The sequence below is a fragment of the Gymnogyps californianus genome, chromosome 10 (assembly GCF_018139145.2).
Source record: "Gymnogyps californianus isolate 813 chromosome 10, ASM1813914v2, whole genome shotgun sequence".
NCBI classification, from domain to species: domain Eukaryota; kingdom Metazoa; phylum Chordata; class Aves; order Accipitriformes; family Cathartidae; genus Gymnogyps; species Gymnogyps californianus.
In genome coordinates, this window is record NC_059480.1 from 17,274,025 (window position 1) to 17,291,747 (window position 17,723).

Here is a 17,723-nt window from a genome sequence, read left to right on the forward strand (position 1 = left end):
GAGGCATCAGCACTGCTTGGACAGAGTGTCATTTCCACCAGCGCCTCTGTCTGAACCCCAGCACACATGGCCGGCTGGCTTTGGGGACGGCTGCCCACCCGTCTCTGCAGCACACTCCCAGTCCCACCACAGCTGCTATCATGCACTCAAACCAGTGAGGTCTTGCAGAGCAGCTACGCTGGGGAACAATCCCCAGGTTGGCGTTGGGAAAGCCATTTTTAATCCCAAAGCAAGACTTGCTCTCCTCACCCAGAGCATCTCTCCATCTCCCTTGTTAAGAGAGAGCTGCTTGCATTACAACACTTGGTAGTCCGTGAAAATGCTACCGGGCTGGATTCTCCATTACCACAGCCCGCGTGCATGTTATGGCCATATATACCTAAATCAGAGCATCCCACCTCCCAGTCACAGCAGGTTTGGGGCAAACACTGGGGACACGAGGTAAAGGTGATCCAAACCAGGCTGTACCTAAGACTAGGTGATGACGATCGGCATGAACACAAGCACTTATACATCCCATCTGTCAATATGCAAAAGCATTCAGCTCTGGATTCTTCCGACCTCTAATCAAAGTGCATTCAGTCCAACAACTCTGCCAGAATTAACAGTGAAAAGGGAGGGGGAAGGAATAAAAAAAGACTTTGTTGAGCAAAAGTACTCTGAGACACTTTGATGTAATAGTCATATGATTAACAAACTGTCATATCAAAGTTTTCTGCAAAGTAGGAACACTCTGACAGTTCATATTTTAAAAACTGACATTTTGATTCATTACTGTAAATAGCACTCTGTATTAAATATTGTGACAAGGCATACAGTGTATTTTTTGAGCTCTATAACATTTAGGAAGTACTGGATTTTTTTTTTTTTTTTTTTAAAAGCACGTATAATATCAAAAGCAGTTAAAGCAGAACTCCAAGAAAGCTTCTAGAGGAGAGAATCATTATTTCTGAAGTAACCTACTTCTCTGCCGTCATCTCAAGCACTGCTGGGAACTTAGGCCCACAAGGATCTTAATGTACTGTTTGCATAATAAAACAGGGAATTGTCTCGCAGAACAAAAGAGCTATAAGGAAAGTGGCTACATTAAATAATGTAAAATTACTCACCAGCAAATCATCCTGAAGTTGGCGTAAGAGGAAGAACACTAAAAGGTGCTGAATTACCACTCACAATATCTAAGAGTGCAGGTTCATAACCAAGATAAACAACGTGACGTCCAAGTGACTGCCCAAATGTGCATCTTGCTTATCCCCTCAGTCTTTAGCCACATGTTTTGCCCCCTCCTCTGTCTCACCACTCATGTCTATAAAGGATAAAAGTGACTATATGGGCAGAAATGAGGGTTGGGGACACACGGACAGCAGGACCACCTCTTTTAGCAATGGTACAAACTCAGACTGGTTGAACCTGGTCGTGAAACTACCTCTGAGTTCAGTTATTGCCCATCTCCCCCAACACTCAGAGACCATTACATCCTTCTCAGCAGCTCTGTTTTGTCTATTTAGACTGTGAGCCCTTATGCACAGGAGGTGTCTCTCCCGGTGCATGGCTGTGCAAGGAGACCTCGGCCAGTCCCCTAGGACCTGCTGAAACCCAAACGTGGGCAGAGCGCCGCTACCAACCCCTGCAACCCAGCACAGCCGTGCCCATCGCAGGCAGAAGCAGGGCAGGCAGCACTCCCTCACTGCCAGGGTGAGCGGGAAGGGCTGCCCAGACGGAGCTATCGAGGACTTCTCCTTGCACAGGGGTCCACAGCAGGGCAACTCAAACTATAGGGATGCTGTGAGCCACCAGAACCGACCCACCAACCAAGACCACTTAATCCCCCTACCACTCCCCACGAAGTTCCTCCCAGCTCATAGATCCCTTTCCTTGGATCACCAGTATCAAGGCAAACAGGACTGGGCCCAGAAGCAATAATGCAAATGTTTTGCATTTCCTCAAAAGCAGCCTGCACGATAGAGAAATTAAAAATAATAGCTCCAGCTAACACAGGAAGACCTTGATAGAGCAGCAGAGAAAAACCAGAGGCTGCCTAGCCTGTTTGCAAGACGCTCAGGTGTTATTAGGACTGCAGTCAAGGGCTTTAGAAAGAAAAATGTTTACCATTATCATTACTTGCAGCCAGCTGCAAGTGGAGCTCTGGGCTCAGTCTACTGAGAGAATGGATATGCTGCCATAAACACAAGCCCGGAGCCCAGTCTGAGACATGGTGAGGCAGTCACGCACACTGAAGATGGATCACAATGCTGTTTTAACAGGGGTCTGATCCAGCACAGCCTGTGTTTCCCCAGGAGCAGCTACACACCACTCACATGCTGGAAATCTCGTGGATGTGCCTGCATGCCAGCAAGTGTGGTAGTAGTAGTGGTCTAGCCAGACATCCAAAACGTATTGGCACCGCTATAATTTGTCCATTCACCAATATGTTTTCCTAAAAATGCCCATATGCTTTTCCTGCAGTTCCCATATGCTTTTGCAAAGAGAAACAAAAACATTTTGTTAGTTGCAAGCGATTGATCGCCACATATTTCACAGAAGTCAAGTAGAAAAACAACAACAAAAAAAGCAGTCAGCTGCTTCCCCCTCCCTTTCCTCTCTGTTCACAGAGGGAACTGTGAAGAGCAGGAAGAAAATTCAGCCCACAGCAAAATACACACAGAGCTCATTTTTTGCACTGCAAGATATTCTAGGAATTACAGGAGGAATCTTCATTAAAAACAAGCTATCAAAGATCTGGCAGCCAGCGGCATACCAGACAGTAATTCAGTGTTGGGTGTTCGGCTCCGTGTTCGGCACTAGCTCAGGTCCTCACCGCGGGTAGCGCAGCCCACAGGAATCCGGGCTTCCAGAGAAGCACATTAAACGAGCCTAAGGGTGAGGGGACAGTGTGATAAAGAGGTTACAGCCTTTCCGATTCACAGGACAGCTCATTTGATCCCAAATCTATCTATACCTGCAGGTATAAAGCCCCCTTTCACATGTAGGGCTTCCCAGGGAGGTGCTGCCTTGCTAATGCAAATCCCAAAGCAGCGAGCGTGTGAGGGGAGCGGGCAGGCTGCTCGGTTCAACTGGGAGCAGGCACGTGGGTGTACAAGTATGCGTGTGTCAAGGCTGGAGCATGTGGGAACTGTAGCTGTTTAGTTAGAGACTCATTAAGAAATGCGGCAGACCCAGGGCCAACGTTCAAAGAGGAGCAGTGTGAAACATTTCTCTGGAGAAAGATTAGCGCGTGTTCTTCTTTACACAAATAAAATTAAAGAGAGAATCATAATATGGACAAATCAATTAACTTCTGAAGAGCCAAGGGCACTGCATGCAAGAGCAGACGAGAGGGGAAGAGCTTTGTTACAGGGACACTGAAGCAGTGCATAGCCTTTCTTCCCTGGAAAAGAAATTCAGCTATTGCTGCATGAAGTTCTGATGTTAGCCCCGTCTTCATCACGCTCACTGTTACGGGACCACAGCTGCTTCCTTCCCAAAATGGCCAAACACATACCTGTATATAACCCTACGCATGAAGAGCTTGGCATCATCTTTGTGAAGACTATGAAAAATACACGAGGGCAGATGCCAATGGACTCCTGCAGTGCTTGACCTGGCAGTTTCAGCCTTAAGGCAGGAGTTTGAGGCTCACCTTCCATATAGGACACCCAGAACAGCATGCACCCTTCTACCAGAATAAAGACTTTCTGTGACACAGTCCCATGACCTACAGTTCTCCCACAAATTTAACCAGGAATGCTCTTTGCAAAGTTAACAATGACCTAATCTCACACAAAGCCTAATGAGAGGCTAGATGCAATAGGTCAAGAGCCCAATTTTCCACAGAAACAAAGCTGAAAACCCAGTCAAGGGAACAGAAATCAATCTCTTGCACAGGACACACTTTTCCACAGAGTGGAAAAAAAAAAAAAAAACCATTTGTCGGAGACAGCTTACTTGGCAAGATACATTTTATGATATGTTTTTGTCCTGAGAAGAGTTGTAAGCACCTGAACATATGACTTCACCACTCACAAATATATTGATGCTGTTGCTTAAGTTTTGAATAGAAAGCAGAACTAATACTGTCTCAGTTAACAGTCTATAAGGATGGGCTTCTTCCTAGATTTCATATTTACAGCAACCCACTGGGACAGTTTATTAGACTTAGCCAGGAAAGCTGCCACAGAAAGAGTGAGGCTAACAGAAGAGCTGCCATTAATCTTCCATAACCCAGCAACTGGGAAGACCAGGCCTTGAACCAAATTCTACTCTCTTGCTATTAATCTCCTGCCCTCTACTTATTAATCCCTAGTCTGTCTTTGTCTTTCAACATTTATTAATGTCCCCAACTGTTTGCAGTAAACAGCATGCTGAAATCTCATCTCCAGCTAGCCATAATTTACACGACAAAAAAAAAAAAAAAACCACAAAAAAATAAACCCAAGAAGAGGGTAAAGGAAGAAAGGAGGGATGTGCATTGCATATCGAAAGGGCAGAATGAAAGTGCAGTTATATTCAGTGGCACAACAGGGTAAAGAAGCAGCACTCCCAATTTTGGCATGCCATACAAATGTCTTAACGATTCTCAAGTCAGGTAACATCAAGGCAAATGAAGTAGCTCCACTAGTCAAAACCACCAGGGTAGCGGAAGAACAAAACCCCGCGCACACCTTCCCACACAGCAATGTGTTGCTCTGGACCCACGCTGGCTCACAATGCAGCCCCTGGGGCACGCACCACATGTGGCCTTCTGGTGCTGCCATGGGGCTCAGGGAATCATCACCACAGCAAAGACTGCCCAGAGCCACCGCACCCTCCTAAGGCACATCCCCTGGGGAACTTCATGGACACTGAGCAGTTATAGACCAGCCACCACCTATCCCTGTTCATTCATTATCTGCTTCTCAACGGGGCTGCTCGCTGCTTTTCTCCCCCAGCTGCCATGACTTTGTAGCACCTCTAGCACTTCTTTTGCCTCCTGGGATGGCACAACTGAGAGGCGCTTGAGGACAGGCCTACTGCCCTGACACTGCTCCTTTTTTGCAATCTTACCCTTGCTGCAATCTAATCATCGTATCATGGGATAGGCACAACGCACAATTCATGTCCTACACATAATCCAGCAAGGGACTCCTACAAGAGTTCATGGTAGTTCATCAGAGTGTTCCTTAAGTCACAGCTAAATATCTCCAGTGAATTTGCCGGAACTGGCAATCTGAAGAATAAATTAATTTGCTCCTCACATAAATTTCTATTCAGGTTATTCTTAATAAGCTTATATACTTTTCTGCTTTTGTCCACTGAAGCACGGTTAGATTAAAGCTAGTAATACAGTCAGCTCTCCATCATCACCTGGGAGCATATCCAGGCTGCAGAGAGCCACGCCATGGACAGGGAGTGAGTTCAGGTCCACAAGCAGGAAAATATTGTTCAAAAAGAAGTCAAAGTAATATGGCCCACAGGACCATGCAATCCCCATGCAACACTCCCATTCCCAGGAGGGCCTGCACGTTTGCTGCTTCCAGACCTGGACTCAGAAATAGTAAAACCACCTCGAGCCTCCTGGGTTAGCCTGGCCTCCCACCACCCTGGGCTTTGGAGAAATGCCCATCATTTGCTGAACGTGGTCCCAGGGTCTTCCCACTCTCTCTAAACTCAGCAGTTGGCAAAAGCCCCAGGACCTGATGCATTCCTCACCTGGAAGCAAGGCAGCCCCGTCAGGCACCCAGATGGACGTACGGACAGGCTCTTTCAAGGGATGTCTGCAGGTGCAAACAGAAAGGTCAGAATCAACGTTTTGCTCATTGTAAAAGCAGAAAGTAAATCAAGCTGGCTGTGACACCTCGCCAAGAAACCAGCCCCAAAAGGGCCTGTAACGCCAGCTGCCCTCCTGTACAGAGCACACCATAGCTGTTTTTCCCCTCTGATACAACTCATGTGTCAGTCTGTCCTTGTTTTGACCCATATAAGGGTTTTTCACACACTGGCAGGACAGGTTACATCTGAGCAAGTGTTGGAGTAACTGAGGTTTATTTGGGAGAGAAGCTACTTGTTTTACATCACCGTAGAGCTGGTGAAACGCACTGACAGAAGGGCTGCAGGTAACAAAGCCTCTTTCAAAGCCTGACCAGACACTCTTCTGACTCTCATGCTTAAAGGGCCTCTTCTTCCTGAGCCTCTTCCACCACTCATGCCAATGCTGAGTCACCCCCACAGCACTGGCTTTGCCATGTGAGCGCCAAGAAGAACCGAAGCTGAGATGGGATGCATTAAACACACAGCAATTGTGGAAAAAGCGGGAGGGTGAGACAGCCCAAACCCTACCTCCACCTCCAGCCCTGGCTTCCTTTTGGATGCCTCCAAAGACGCCCAGTTAAAAAGAAAACATGGGTTTTCTAAGTTACCACAAGCTGCTTTCAACCAGCAGCCTTTCATACTTCCAGCTTATTGATATCTGAGCCTACTCTGGTGTTTTCTATTTCCTTTCATCTCAGTCCTGGAGAAGAAATAAGCAAGTTTAAAAAATACTGCCGATGGTTAGTGAAAGGTCCAGTCCACCTCCACCTGCCCCAGCTCTCCCAGCCCACCACACTCCCGGCTGCCCCACATCACCCCCAGCTCCTCCTAACTGCATTCTCACCCCTATTTTCCTAAAGCCCAATTATCTCTTAACAAACATGGCTGAGATTAGCCAAGGAGTTAAAAATCATTAAAGAGAGGGAGGAGAGACATATCTAGCCAGTCACATACGTTATTTTTCAAGGAAACCAGGCTGAAACCCATTAGCCCCACCATCAGCTGTCTTTGCTCAGGAGAACCGGGTCTGGCAGGGCAGCAGCTTTACCCTCCTGGTCCACGGTAGAGGAAGGGGAGCACAGGGGAGGAGAACGGCAGCAGTTGCTTCAGATCCACACCAAAGCACAGGAAGCACAGAGAAATTTGCTGAGGACCTGCCCACACAGACGCTGTATATTCCTTTCATATTTGCCATGACAAAAAATTCATGTTAACATTTTTGCAAGCACTGTAAGCCCGTATCAAGTAACAACAAAGAGGTAGACAGGTGCCCTGACCACAGAGGAGACAGCATATGCAAACAGTTTGGAATTTATTATTATTGTTATTTTTTAAAGCGGGAAACAAATCCCAGAGATTTTTCTGTGCATGATACATTTTCTGCTCCCTGTTTCATGTTGCTTTCAGACTGAAGACTTCAAATAGCTAACGTTAACCTATGCCTCAAGCCTGCTTTAAAGTAATGCCCTTTATGTGACCAGAAATGAATGCATGGTGAATCACTTATGCCACACACAACGGGGGTGATGAGCGGTGGTCCATGTCTCCCGACTGCTGCATGGACACAAACACGTTGGGGGAAAGGAGATCCCAGCTCCCTCTGCATTACAGCCTGGTAATTCAGCAGTAGCGCCTTTGCATGTTTGGAGCTGGAAAGGACAAGCTCCAGGTCAACAGCCCAGCCATGAGCAGTCACAGAGAACAACATAACTACTGGCATTTTCTGCAAAGTATGTAGAGATATATATATAATCTGCATAGGCTGCACTTCTACTCTCTCTGCCTGCCTTTGGGACATGCTTAAGAGAAGCTGCATTTTAATTACTAGTCCCAATCAAGGGAATCTGATCTTGACAGCAAGGGAAAGAGAACAACCCAAAGTTACAGGCTTCAGGGTATGTGGGTCCTAGCTCTTCACTTCTTTGCTGACATTCCTGCTTCCAGGAATTAAATCAAAACCCCACTTAACTTCAGAGAGGTTGCAATCTGCAACTAAAGCCTAAGCCTCTGTTGTAATAAAGAGATACAGCTCCACTGAAATTGAAGGAGTTATTCTGATTTTATCTGGTTACAGATCTACAGACCCATAAACATTACAGCTCATCCAACCTCCAGCTAAATATCTTCTAATAGAAGACCATTATCTTTGTCAGATTGATTGGGATAACTTGTTTAAAGCACTCTTGAAGACTCATTAGCATCGTTGGGTTTTGGTGGTTGTATTTTAAGAATAAACCCCAGCAGCTATTAAACACTTGAAAAAGGCATGTTAACAGTTTACAAACAAAGCTGGAGTGGAGATATGTTTTTGGATTTTCATTGGGAAATTGGTAAAATGGAGGGAGCAAAGAAAACAGAAAAATGAAACTGAGCTGTGCGCACACACACTGAAAAATCACCCATGTCATTTGACAGATAATGAATTAAAAAGACACACAAGGATGAGGGAAGCAAAATCATGCTAGAAAAACCCAATCCTCTCCTTTTGAGCCGTACTAAGTTATATTTCAGGTATAGTGGACAGACAAGATGACATGCACCCCAGGAAATACAGATGCACTTCATTGGCTGTCACTGGCCATAAGAGCTGATCTCAGGTCAGGCTCCTCTCCCTCGAGCCTTCCTCACCCCCCTGTAATAAAGCATCCGAGCAACAAGCTTGTGCTGACCATGCTCCCCAGCAGCAGAGCAATGCCACTGAGTAGTTTTACAGCTCTCTGCCCAAGGGTGGATGCTACTGACCATCACTACACTCATTCCATGGACCCACGGTTGTCGTCTTTAAACCATCTCACCAAATGAACTGGTTCCCTTGGGCAAAAGGCCACCCCATCCGCTGTAACTGAGCTCCTGTTCAGATTTTTGCGTTGCCACAGCTTTGTTGATGAAGGAGTGTCTTGGTTTGCTTGGTTTTTTCAGTTGTCCTGACCAAATTATACTGCCAAGCACCAATTATAAGCCAAGCCTCAAACAGGGAGAGGTAGAAGAGTCTTGCTTGACATTTTGCAGACAACCCACGAGCATCCCAGGCCCTGCCCTGGGGTTCAGGTGTTGATTAGGAAGGGCCACCAACACCTCACCACAAAGAAGCCCTTTTTAGCAGCTCTTCAACCTGCGAGCCTTCCGAAGGGGCAGCCCTGACCAGCATCACAACCTGGGTCAGCCAGAACAGCGGTGAGGAATGTTTGAGCTATTTCCTCATCTGATTTCCATTTCATTCATTTATCACTCAAGCCAGGGAAATACTCTGAGATCTTTGTGTTTGGGTGTCTCTTGCTTCAGAAACAGCTTTGCAAGCCAGCACGTTAAGCAAGGCAGCAGCACTGCTGGGTCCTGTGCTAAGAGCGTCATGAGGGCACTGTGGTGCCAGCCCGCGTCTTGCAGCCATCGGGCTGCAGGATGGCAGCAGATGGGAGCCACACGTCCCAGCTGCTCTTCTGGGCTGGCACGTCACCACACTTACAGGTACGGCTGTGAAACCCACACAGGTGCCTGCACCGACCACAGCTCTCCGCTGGCTCAAAAGGGAAAAGGGCAGAGAGCAGCACAATCACACAGCACACACCCACCATCAGTGTGTGCACAGGGGTGGAGGGGGACAGGGACATTTACAGCCCCCCAAGGTACACTCCATTGTAATTCCCTTCTGCTCTTCCAGCCCTGGATGCAACCTTACAAATCCATAGCTCCAGACATCTAGGGCACATGCTGCTACTCCAGCTCAATGAGGAGAGGATGAGCTCAATTTTGCCAGTCAAATGGGAAGAGACAAAAAAAAAAAAATTAGTAGTAGTAGTATTTTGTTAAAATGAAACAAACACGCCCCCAGCGAATCAAAGACAAAACAGAAGAAGGGATACGGAGAAACAGTCTCTGCTATTGCTTCAGTGGCAGAGAGCAGCTCCCAGTTGCAACCAAAGCTCAGGCAGCTCAGGTGCAGGAGGAAAGCCATCGCAGCCTGCCAATGTCATGCTCCACAGTACCGTCCTCCCATACCAAAGTGCTACTGAACCGTGAGAGCAGCTCATCTGGGAAGGGAGAGGACGCTCGGACACGCTGCTTACTGCTCCCCAGCACCGTTTGCTGAGCTGGATCTGCAGGAACAGCAGACCTGGGACAACGATCACATATGTGTTCCCCTTGCACTGCAAATCAATAGCCAAACCACAAGTACCCAGGTGTGCAGGGCACCACGAGCACCCAGGGGTACAGGACAGCCAGTACCCGAGTAGGCAGGGGCTGCCAGCCCCTCGCCCAAGCCCCTGCCGTGCACAGCATCTCCAACAAGCAGTGGGCAGGTTTGCTCCCTGCCTGACAAGGACCCTCTTTCCACCAGCCAAGTCTCCCCACTGCTATGTAGGAGCTTCCCAGAGAGACCAAAGAGAAAGTCAGGCACAGCTCAAATAAGCACCTGGATCTACAAACAACAGATTAAATTCTCAAGCTACAAAACGATGTTTTAGCAAAAGTGCAATTGAATTCTCAAGCTACAAAACTATGTTTTAGCAAAAGTGCAATTGAACTCCATGTACTTGTTACATTTCTAAATATAGTCCGGTTGTCAAGACAACAAAGAGACTGATGGATCTCTAAAGTGTACTGTATCTATTTAATTGTCAGCATTTCAAACTGACTCGAGGAGGGAAAAAAATGCTGTGTGATAAGTCTAATCGTCATGGTTACCACTGGCTAACCCCAGAATAAAAATATATATATTCTAGCTAAATGTGCCAAGCCATGTGAGGAGCAGATGGGAGACATTCTCATTACTGCGACAGACTCCACTGGAAAACTAAACTTGAGGAAGGATGCGAGAGACTTTACAGAGATCTCAGACACAACAGACATCGTGGGCTGCATCTTCCCAGTCATTTGGCAGCAGTCGCTCAGGCTTTTCCACCACATTTATTCACCCCATGCGTGCTGGGACAACCCATGAGACTGGGGCTGCCTAACTTGCGAGTGTTCCTGTTTGGGGATCTCATCCCTCACCCAAAAAAGCCTGAGATGTGAGTTGTTACTCCTTAAAAGCCTCTGACAAAATCTCATGTGCAACCGCCTTGGATTTGCACTCCCACCCTTGCCTGCTTGCTCTCCTTCCTCTGAGCAGCCGTATCCAAGCCCACGGGCATTGCTCCGGCAGGAGGCTGCTACAGCCTGGCCCTTCTGCTCTCATATTGTTAACATCTAAAGCGAGGGCTACGTCCAGCCCTGGAGAAGAGAAACAAGTGGAAAGAAACAGCCAGCCACTACTGCAAATACACCAGCCTGAGGCTGAGCTGGGAAACATCATGCACCCCCGGCCAGCCTCTGCACTCCGTTTGACAAGCATGATTCAACAGCATGAAGAGCATGGATATTCAGGTGAGGTCCCTCCTGAAAGACATGCTTTCCACAAAAAGCCTCAAACATTGGCTTTTTACGTGTAAGACCTCCACAGCAACATCTGAGATATCTACCTGTGTATAAAATGACTGTGGCTTTCCTTCACTGACCAAAACTCATCTACCGATGCCCAGTTCTCACTTTTCTTTCATTAAATCAAAGTTTAAGTTGCAGGAGAAAGGCACAAGTTTCATCCAGGTATGAGAAGCAATGGACAACAACTCATGTTCACCTGGTGAGCACTGATGTCAATGAATGGTCAGGTTTCCAATTAGTCTGAAGCTTCCCCAATGTTTCTGACAGAAACCACATCAAAGTCGAATCATCCTTAAAAATCTCCCCCAAACCATTTCACTCCTTCGTACAGATAAAAGCTCTGTATCTCTGCTGTCAGATGCTTTCATGGAAGCCGTAAGGCACTGCCTAAAACCATCTCCAGGAGAGCCACAAAGTAAAATTTGACCTGGTTGGAAAACACTACTTAAGAGAAACACCACCTTCCAGGCGCCTCAAGCAACATGTTTGAGTTCGTGATATTTTCCCTGGAGCTTGCCCCCGCTCATCGCCAAGATGAACAATTTCTGAATTCCAAATATGAGATTCTCGGTGATGTAAAATGAGCTTTCACGCCTATCAATACAGTCACTGTGCGGTTCACCCTCGCGTACTGCTTCACAGAGCTGTCTGTGCACGGCAATGGGCAGCGAACATCAAAACAGAAGTAGCACAGAAGTGTTACTTCCGGGGTTTGTGTGAGAATTATTTCAAATACCACTAAGGTTAGGAGCCAAAAAGGACTCTTAGGCACAAAGAAGCCTATGTCTCAATTAAAGACAAAGGGACTTAAAGGCAACTGGTTTTGTACAAGTATTTGGGTACACCCAAAGTGAAGCAGCATCAGCATTTCGTCCCTAGGTGCCTAAATAATTTTGAAACTAAGCATTACCCATAAGGAACTTCAAAGAGATTATAGCCCTTCTGAAAGCTGTATCCAGAGCTTAACTGAGCTGAAACCCCAAACAACCGAGAGCTTAAAACCATGCTCCAAAGCGCGTATTACAACATCATACGGGTGCAGGAACCTAACTTCGGTTTTCCTGTTACTGAAAGTGCTCGCCTAGGGCACCAGGCTTCTTACGGTTATGGCTTTGGGACAACTATTACATTCTGTTCTAATAAAGTATGTGCTCTCTGGAGCAAACTCCCCAGGATGACTCCTTTGCTTTGGCACAAATGGACTCATTTGGTTGAGATAAAAGGATGTTCCCTTGCATCATTTTCATTTGAAATTTTTTTTTGTAAGATAGAGAAACAGTTAATTTTGCTAAATGAGTGCTCTGTTGCCATGACTTCACTGCAGACAAACACAAAGCCATCAAGCTCCTTTTCCTTGGGCGTTGTTTTTTTTAAACAGGTATTTGATCATCTTGATTCTCTTGCTTCTTTTCCCAACATCTGGATTTCCAGCAATATCCCACAGTCAGACAGATACATAATGGCTATAGTTACTCAGTAAATTAGAGAGATATTCCTGCACATATTCATCCCCTCACAATCCACCTCTGCCAGCTGTACCAATGCGCCCTCTGTGACTCCAACACACAGGGCAGTGCTGCCTGCAACAGCAGGCAGCGAATCTCTCAAAAAGAAACCCTAAATTTATGGGATTAGTCCCTGAAAGTCAGAATTCCCACACTCCCGCCAAGGACTGAAGGACAGCTCCGTCCTGCTCACTGTCAAGCCAGGCTGTTGCCCAGGATTTTGCCCCAGTCTCAAACCAGAAACCTAAATTAAAGTCCTTCCCACTGCCTCAGTTTCCCAGGAGGATGAAGAAGGCTGCGCGTACATATCATCTGCCTCCGTGGGGTGTTGCGACATTGGCTGAGCTAATATTCATGGAGTACACTGGGGATTAAGAGTATTATAGACTTTACTGAGGCAGAGGGGGTTTTCTTTTTTCTTTTTTAATGTTTGCATTGAATAGACAGACTAAGTAGAAACGGCATTTGTAGCCTGCAGCCATTATCCTAGTAAATGGCTTATTACAGCATGCAGCCTACCAGCTCACCTCCATCCTGTCCCACTTAAATGCATGTAGGTGGAAGTGCTGCTCATTCCAGAGAACCTTCTTTTTCACTGTCTGTTTCTGATGGAGACTCTTGATAGCTGGGCTCACAAGACAGGGCTTAGGATATAAATACTTCAGTATGAGCTTGTTGTTTGGTACCTATTTATGACAATCATAGAACAATTAATTACTTCCCGTCTAAGACTAATTCCCGTCTCTTCCAAAAAAGGCTGAAGGGGGGTGAGTTTTGTCTCAAGACTTTCGATTTCCTAATGAGTCACAGCAGATCCACTACAATAAGCTCAATACTTCAATCAGACTGTTTCTTATCCAGGTATATTCAATACATTATTATGACGTGCTATTTTAAGGGCTAATTTCAGGCATTGTATGCATAATGCCTTCTCATCTGAACACGCACTTTCTCCTGGACAAGACAGATATACCTCCTGCACCACCATCCCTTCTCCTCCCCCCAAATCATATAGATAAACACCACAAGAGCAGAAAGTGAAGAATTGTACATTTAGTGCACTGATTTTCACAACACGTAGCCCTTCAATAAGTAGCCCTCTCTCCCACTTCACTAGTTCATTCCCTGCCCTCTGGCGATAAAATTACTTATGTGACAGCAGCATCTGACAAGAAGAAAACATTCACAGACTGCACGGGTTGCAACAAGTCCACAGCGTCTTGCTTTCTTCGTTCTAGGGCCAAGAATCATACATTTATTTTTCTGCCCCAAGGAGCAACTCTGCATCCCTGTATGAATCCTCAGTTGTCCCCAGTTCCCACGCCACCCACTCACAAGCTCCCAGGCTCCATCAAGCAGGCAGGAGACACCTTGCCCAACCTCCAAGCAGCAACACAGGTTATGGGGACTAGCAGGTGCCCTCTGGTCCTCATTATTTACTTAATTTAACAAACTCTTAGATATAATTTATTGCGTCAATTGGGCAATTGACCCCAGATCGGTCATTTGAGTCTACAACAGGTTGCACTCTGCATCAGCCTGACCACAGTTAACTGTAGTGGAAACTGCTTCATCCAAGAAGACTATGAAGAGCAGAGCAATGGTCACATCTCCCTGGACCGTGCACAGGCCTAGATTCGCACAAGCAAAGCAGTTAAAAGCTCCCAGACACCAACAGCTACCTAAAAAACGTGTGGCTATGATGATAAATAGGTTAAAGACCATAATGTTTGGGTAAGAGAGACCAGGTAAAGGAGACAGACAGCTATGCTCTTGCTTTTAGAGTTGCTGCTGTGCCATCAAGGACATCAGCTGCTGTAAGAGCAGTCACTGCACAGACACCACCTCAAGACTACACTTGTGCTGCTTGCTAACAGCAGTTTTCCCCATGGCACAACTGGACTATGCAAACAGTTTCTACGCAAACAGCAGCAGTGCCAGTTTCTGCCAAGCCCATGCTAATTCCAAGTGATTCCAGCTCAAATGCTCTTAAGTCAGAAAGTATTTAGGTGATGTGTAACCAAGGTCTCACATTTGTCTCACCAGCTCTCCAGTGGTGAATGAACCTACAATCAGCTACAAAGACCTGTGAATGTCTCTTTTCTTTCTTCCTCCTTGCAAAAACTTTCACGTAAATTCTAATTTTATGCCAACAAAAATGCAGAACATTTTTGACCCTCGCAATGCTCTCAGCCTGTTGGTGTAATTGAACTGTCAAAGCAACACAAAGGACATGGCCACCAATATTCCATTAAAGTCAACAGATCCTCCAAGGCTCAGTGGCTCCTCAGGTGCTACTTTGAAAGTGTGAATGTCTCTTCATGTATCACATTTATCTAAAAATGTCAGGCACCTTAGGAATATTCAACCAGTTTCACAAAGTCTGTGGGAATGAAAAGGGCAAGTGGTGAAGGATCATTTCACATGGCCAAGTCCAACTCAGAAGGACCAAGGAAGCAAACAGACTGAGCTGAGCTGTAAGTTTAAAACACGGCAAATCTCCTCTTGAGTAGGCTTGGTTAGTTAAGGTCACTTTAATTAAGGTGAGGATACGTACCCGAATTTTACAGATCTCCACGAAATACACTATTATCTCAGTCCTGATGTTTATGGGACAGGCAGTAGGCTCCACGAGATCTACAATGACATTCACTTTGAGCTGCAGGTGACAGAGCAACACAGCTCTGAATACATACAAACCCTCAGCTGGAATCTCAGCATCTGTTCTCTCTATTTTAGAGTACCTGTGATAAAGTTCCTTAGGCAAGTTCGGACTGGACTAGCCAGCGTTCATTTCTAATAAGATCAGAAACGTGTGCTAGACTGTGCCGCTCTCCTCTTCCGCGGATGGCAACCAGCTCCTCTGAAGAAAGCATCAGGCAGCAGCAGAGATTGTGAGCTGATGGCCTTGGCTATGCTGCAGAAAGTGCCTGCAGAGTCACTGCCTCAAGACAAGTGCAAGCAACTTTCTTAAAAAATAGTGTTATGAATAAAGAGAAAACACAGGAGCACATTAAGAAAGATGACCAAAAAAAAAAAAAAAAACCACCAAACAAAAAACCTCAGCTTAAAAGAGATCGTAAATTCTCTTTTTTTTGGACAACATTGCTGGTAGCATAAGGGTCTGCAGCCTAAACAGACAAGTGATGAGATTCAGGCTCCTCTCATGTTCTTAAAACATTCAAGATCAGGATTCTCCCATGCCAGGCAGTTAAGTCTGCGTGCCTTCCTAAAAAGCCATTTGGACAGTTTCTAAATGCAGTAGAGGAAACATAATCCTGCTCGGTCCATGCCTGCGTCTCCCTCTCCTCCCATTAGCACACAGGGAGAAGGCTGGCTTAGAGCAATACATTTCAATTTGAATATGAATCACTCCTCTGATGAGAAAACAAAACAGAAGCCCATTTCACATGCGACTTATCTGAAGATATAATGAAAACCAACACATCTAACAGGAGCAATGGAAGTAAAGCATGGTGAAAATACTGGCTCAGACAAACAAACAACAATACTTTCTGTCCTAGAGGATCCCAAAGTGCTTTACAAACTCATAGAGGCAGCAATCATTTCATCTGCCACCAAAACGTGGTCATCTCTGGATGGGTACACAGCTCAGCACCACACCGTAGTTCATGATGGAAGGAAGAACATCATTGAGCAGAAACTGTGTGAGAGTTTAGGAAGGCATGATCCTTCAGTGGGAACTGGACTTCTTTCCTGGAAAGTGGAAGTCGGTTTAATTTTGATTCATACGACTCAAAATGGCATTATGGGGGCTGAGCACCTGAACACCGGGCGCACACGATGTTGTACTTAAAAGCGACCGGCTGTAAAAAGGATGGAAATCAAACTCGCGTATGCTGGTGCTCTCCAGCTTCTGGTTCAAAAGGTTACAGAAAACGGCAGCAAGGTAGAGGATTAAAATTTCCGAACCTGCCTGGGGATTACAAATTAATTTCTTATCGTCCACAGGACTGAGGGATCAGGATTTCCTGGCCCTGGTTCAGCTGCTATCTCCACATGGAGTTTAGGGTAAATTGCTTCTCCTCTCCCCAGCTCCCATCCAGCAGGCACAGTGATATTCAACCACTATTAGGAACAGTCTGGAAGAAAGCAAAGCATTACTATTCAACATTACTACTGAAAGTGGGTCTTGCCTATCACCAGTTTTGCCAAAACATTGACAGAAGCACCATTTTCATCCACTCTACTTTGCCCCTTCACTCTTCCCATCCATCTGCTGTGCCCACGTTCCATACTGTCACCTCACCGAAGATAGTCATGGCTTGTTGTTACAGCGTTGGTCAACAGAGACTTGATACAAACTCAGGCCTTTCACACGCTACTGAAATACCAACAAACAAGAAGTACAGAAATCCTTCAAGTAAGAAGCCCTGAGCAAGTGATCTGCACATTTCCAGAGCTAAATGTTTACTTCTCCTCCTGGCAGCATCTGGAAGCTTGCAGACCATTTACCTGCATCTTGGAAACAGCTATTTAATCCTACAAACACATCAACAATTCACCTTGACTCAAAAGAACGGTTTTCTGAGCTCTGATGAAACAATGAACAAAATCATCATCTTTTTCTTATTTTTTTGGCAAATGTCTGATAAAGCTTTTCTGAAAGGAGCTTACTTAATCTTTTCCAACATTATATTCTATATACAGCTGCCACTCCAGAAACAAAACAAAACAAAACTTGGTGCACAAATGCAAACAAATCAGGGTTTGGCCTGATATGCTTAAACCAAAAGCCAACTTCCTCTCCTACTGGCTCAGCAACAGAGACATAAAGCCAGTAAGTTCCTAGCATTTCTGAGAGACTGACTTTTGGATGTGTTTGTGTGAGTTTGTCTTCAGTGCCTTGGGACTGCATGACAATTCAAGGGAAAATGCCCTTAGAAGGAACATGGAACATGGATACATCGATTTGGACAACTACTACCAAGCCATCTCTGTAGAAGTGACCTCTCTCCAACCACACAGTCATGTTCTTGCCAGTTGGAG

General features: G+C 45.9%; 1 protein-coding gene across 4 annotated transcripts in view; it reads right to left on the reverse strand.

Annotated features, from left to right (window-relative positions):
- LPP (LIM domain containing preferred translocation partner in lipoma) overlaps positions 1 to 17,723 on the reverse strand; it is a 365,538-nt gene that overhangs the window by 231,258 nt on the left and 116,557 nt on the right. For 3 of the 4 annotated variants that reach the window (XM_050902578.1, XM_050902581.1, XM_050902577.1), the window contains one exon: positions 5,689 to 5,753. The exons of the other annotated variant lie outside the window; for it this stretch is intronic. The gene's annotated coding sequence lies outside the window, so the exon portion shown is untranslated. The remainder of the gene's footprint in view (positions 1 to 5,688; positions 5,754 to 17,723) is intronic. 4 annotated transcript variants of the gene reach the window in all.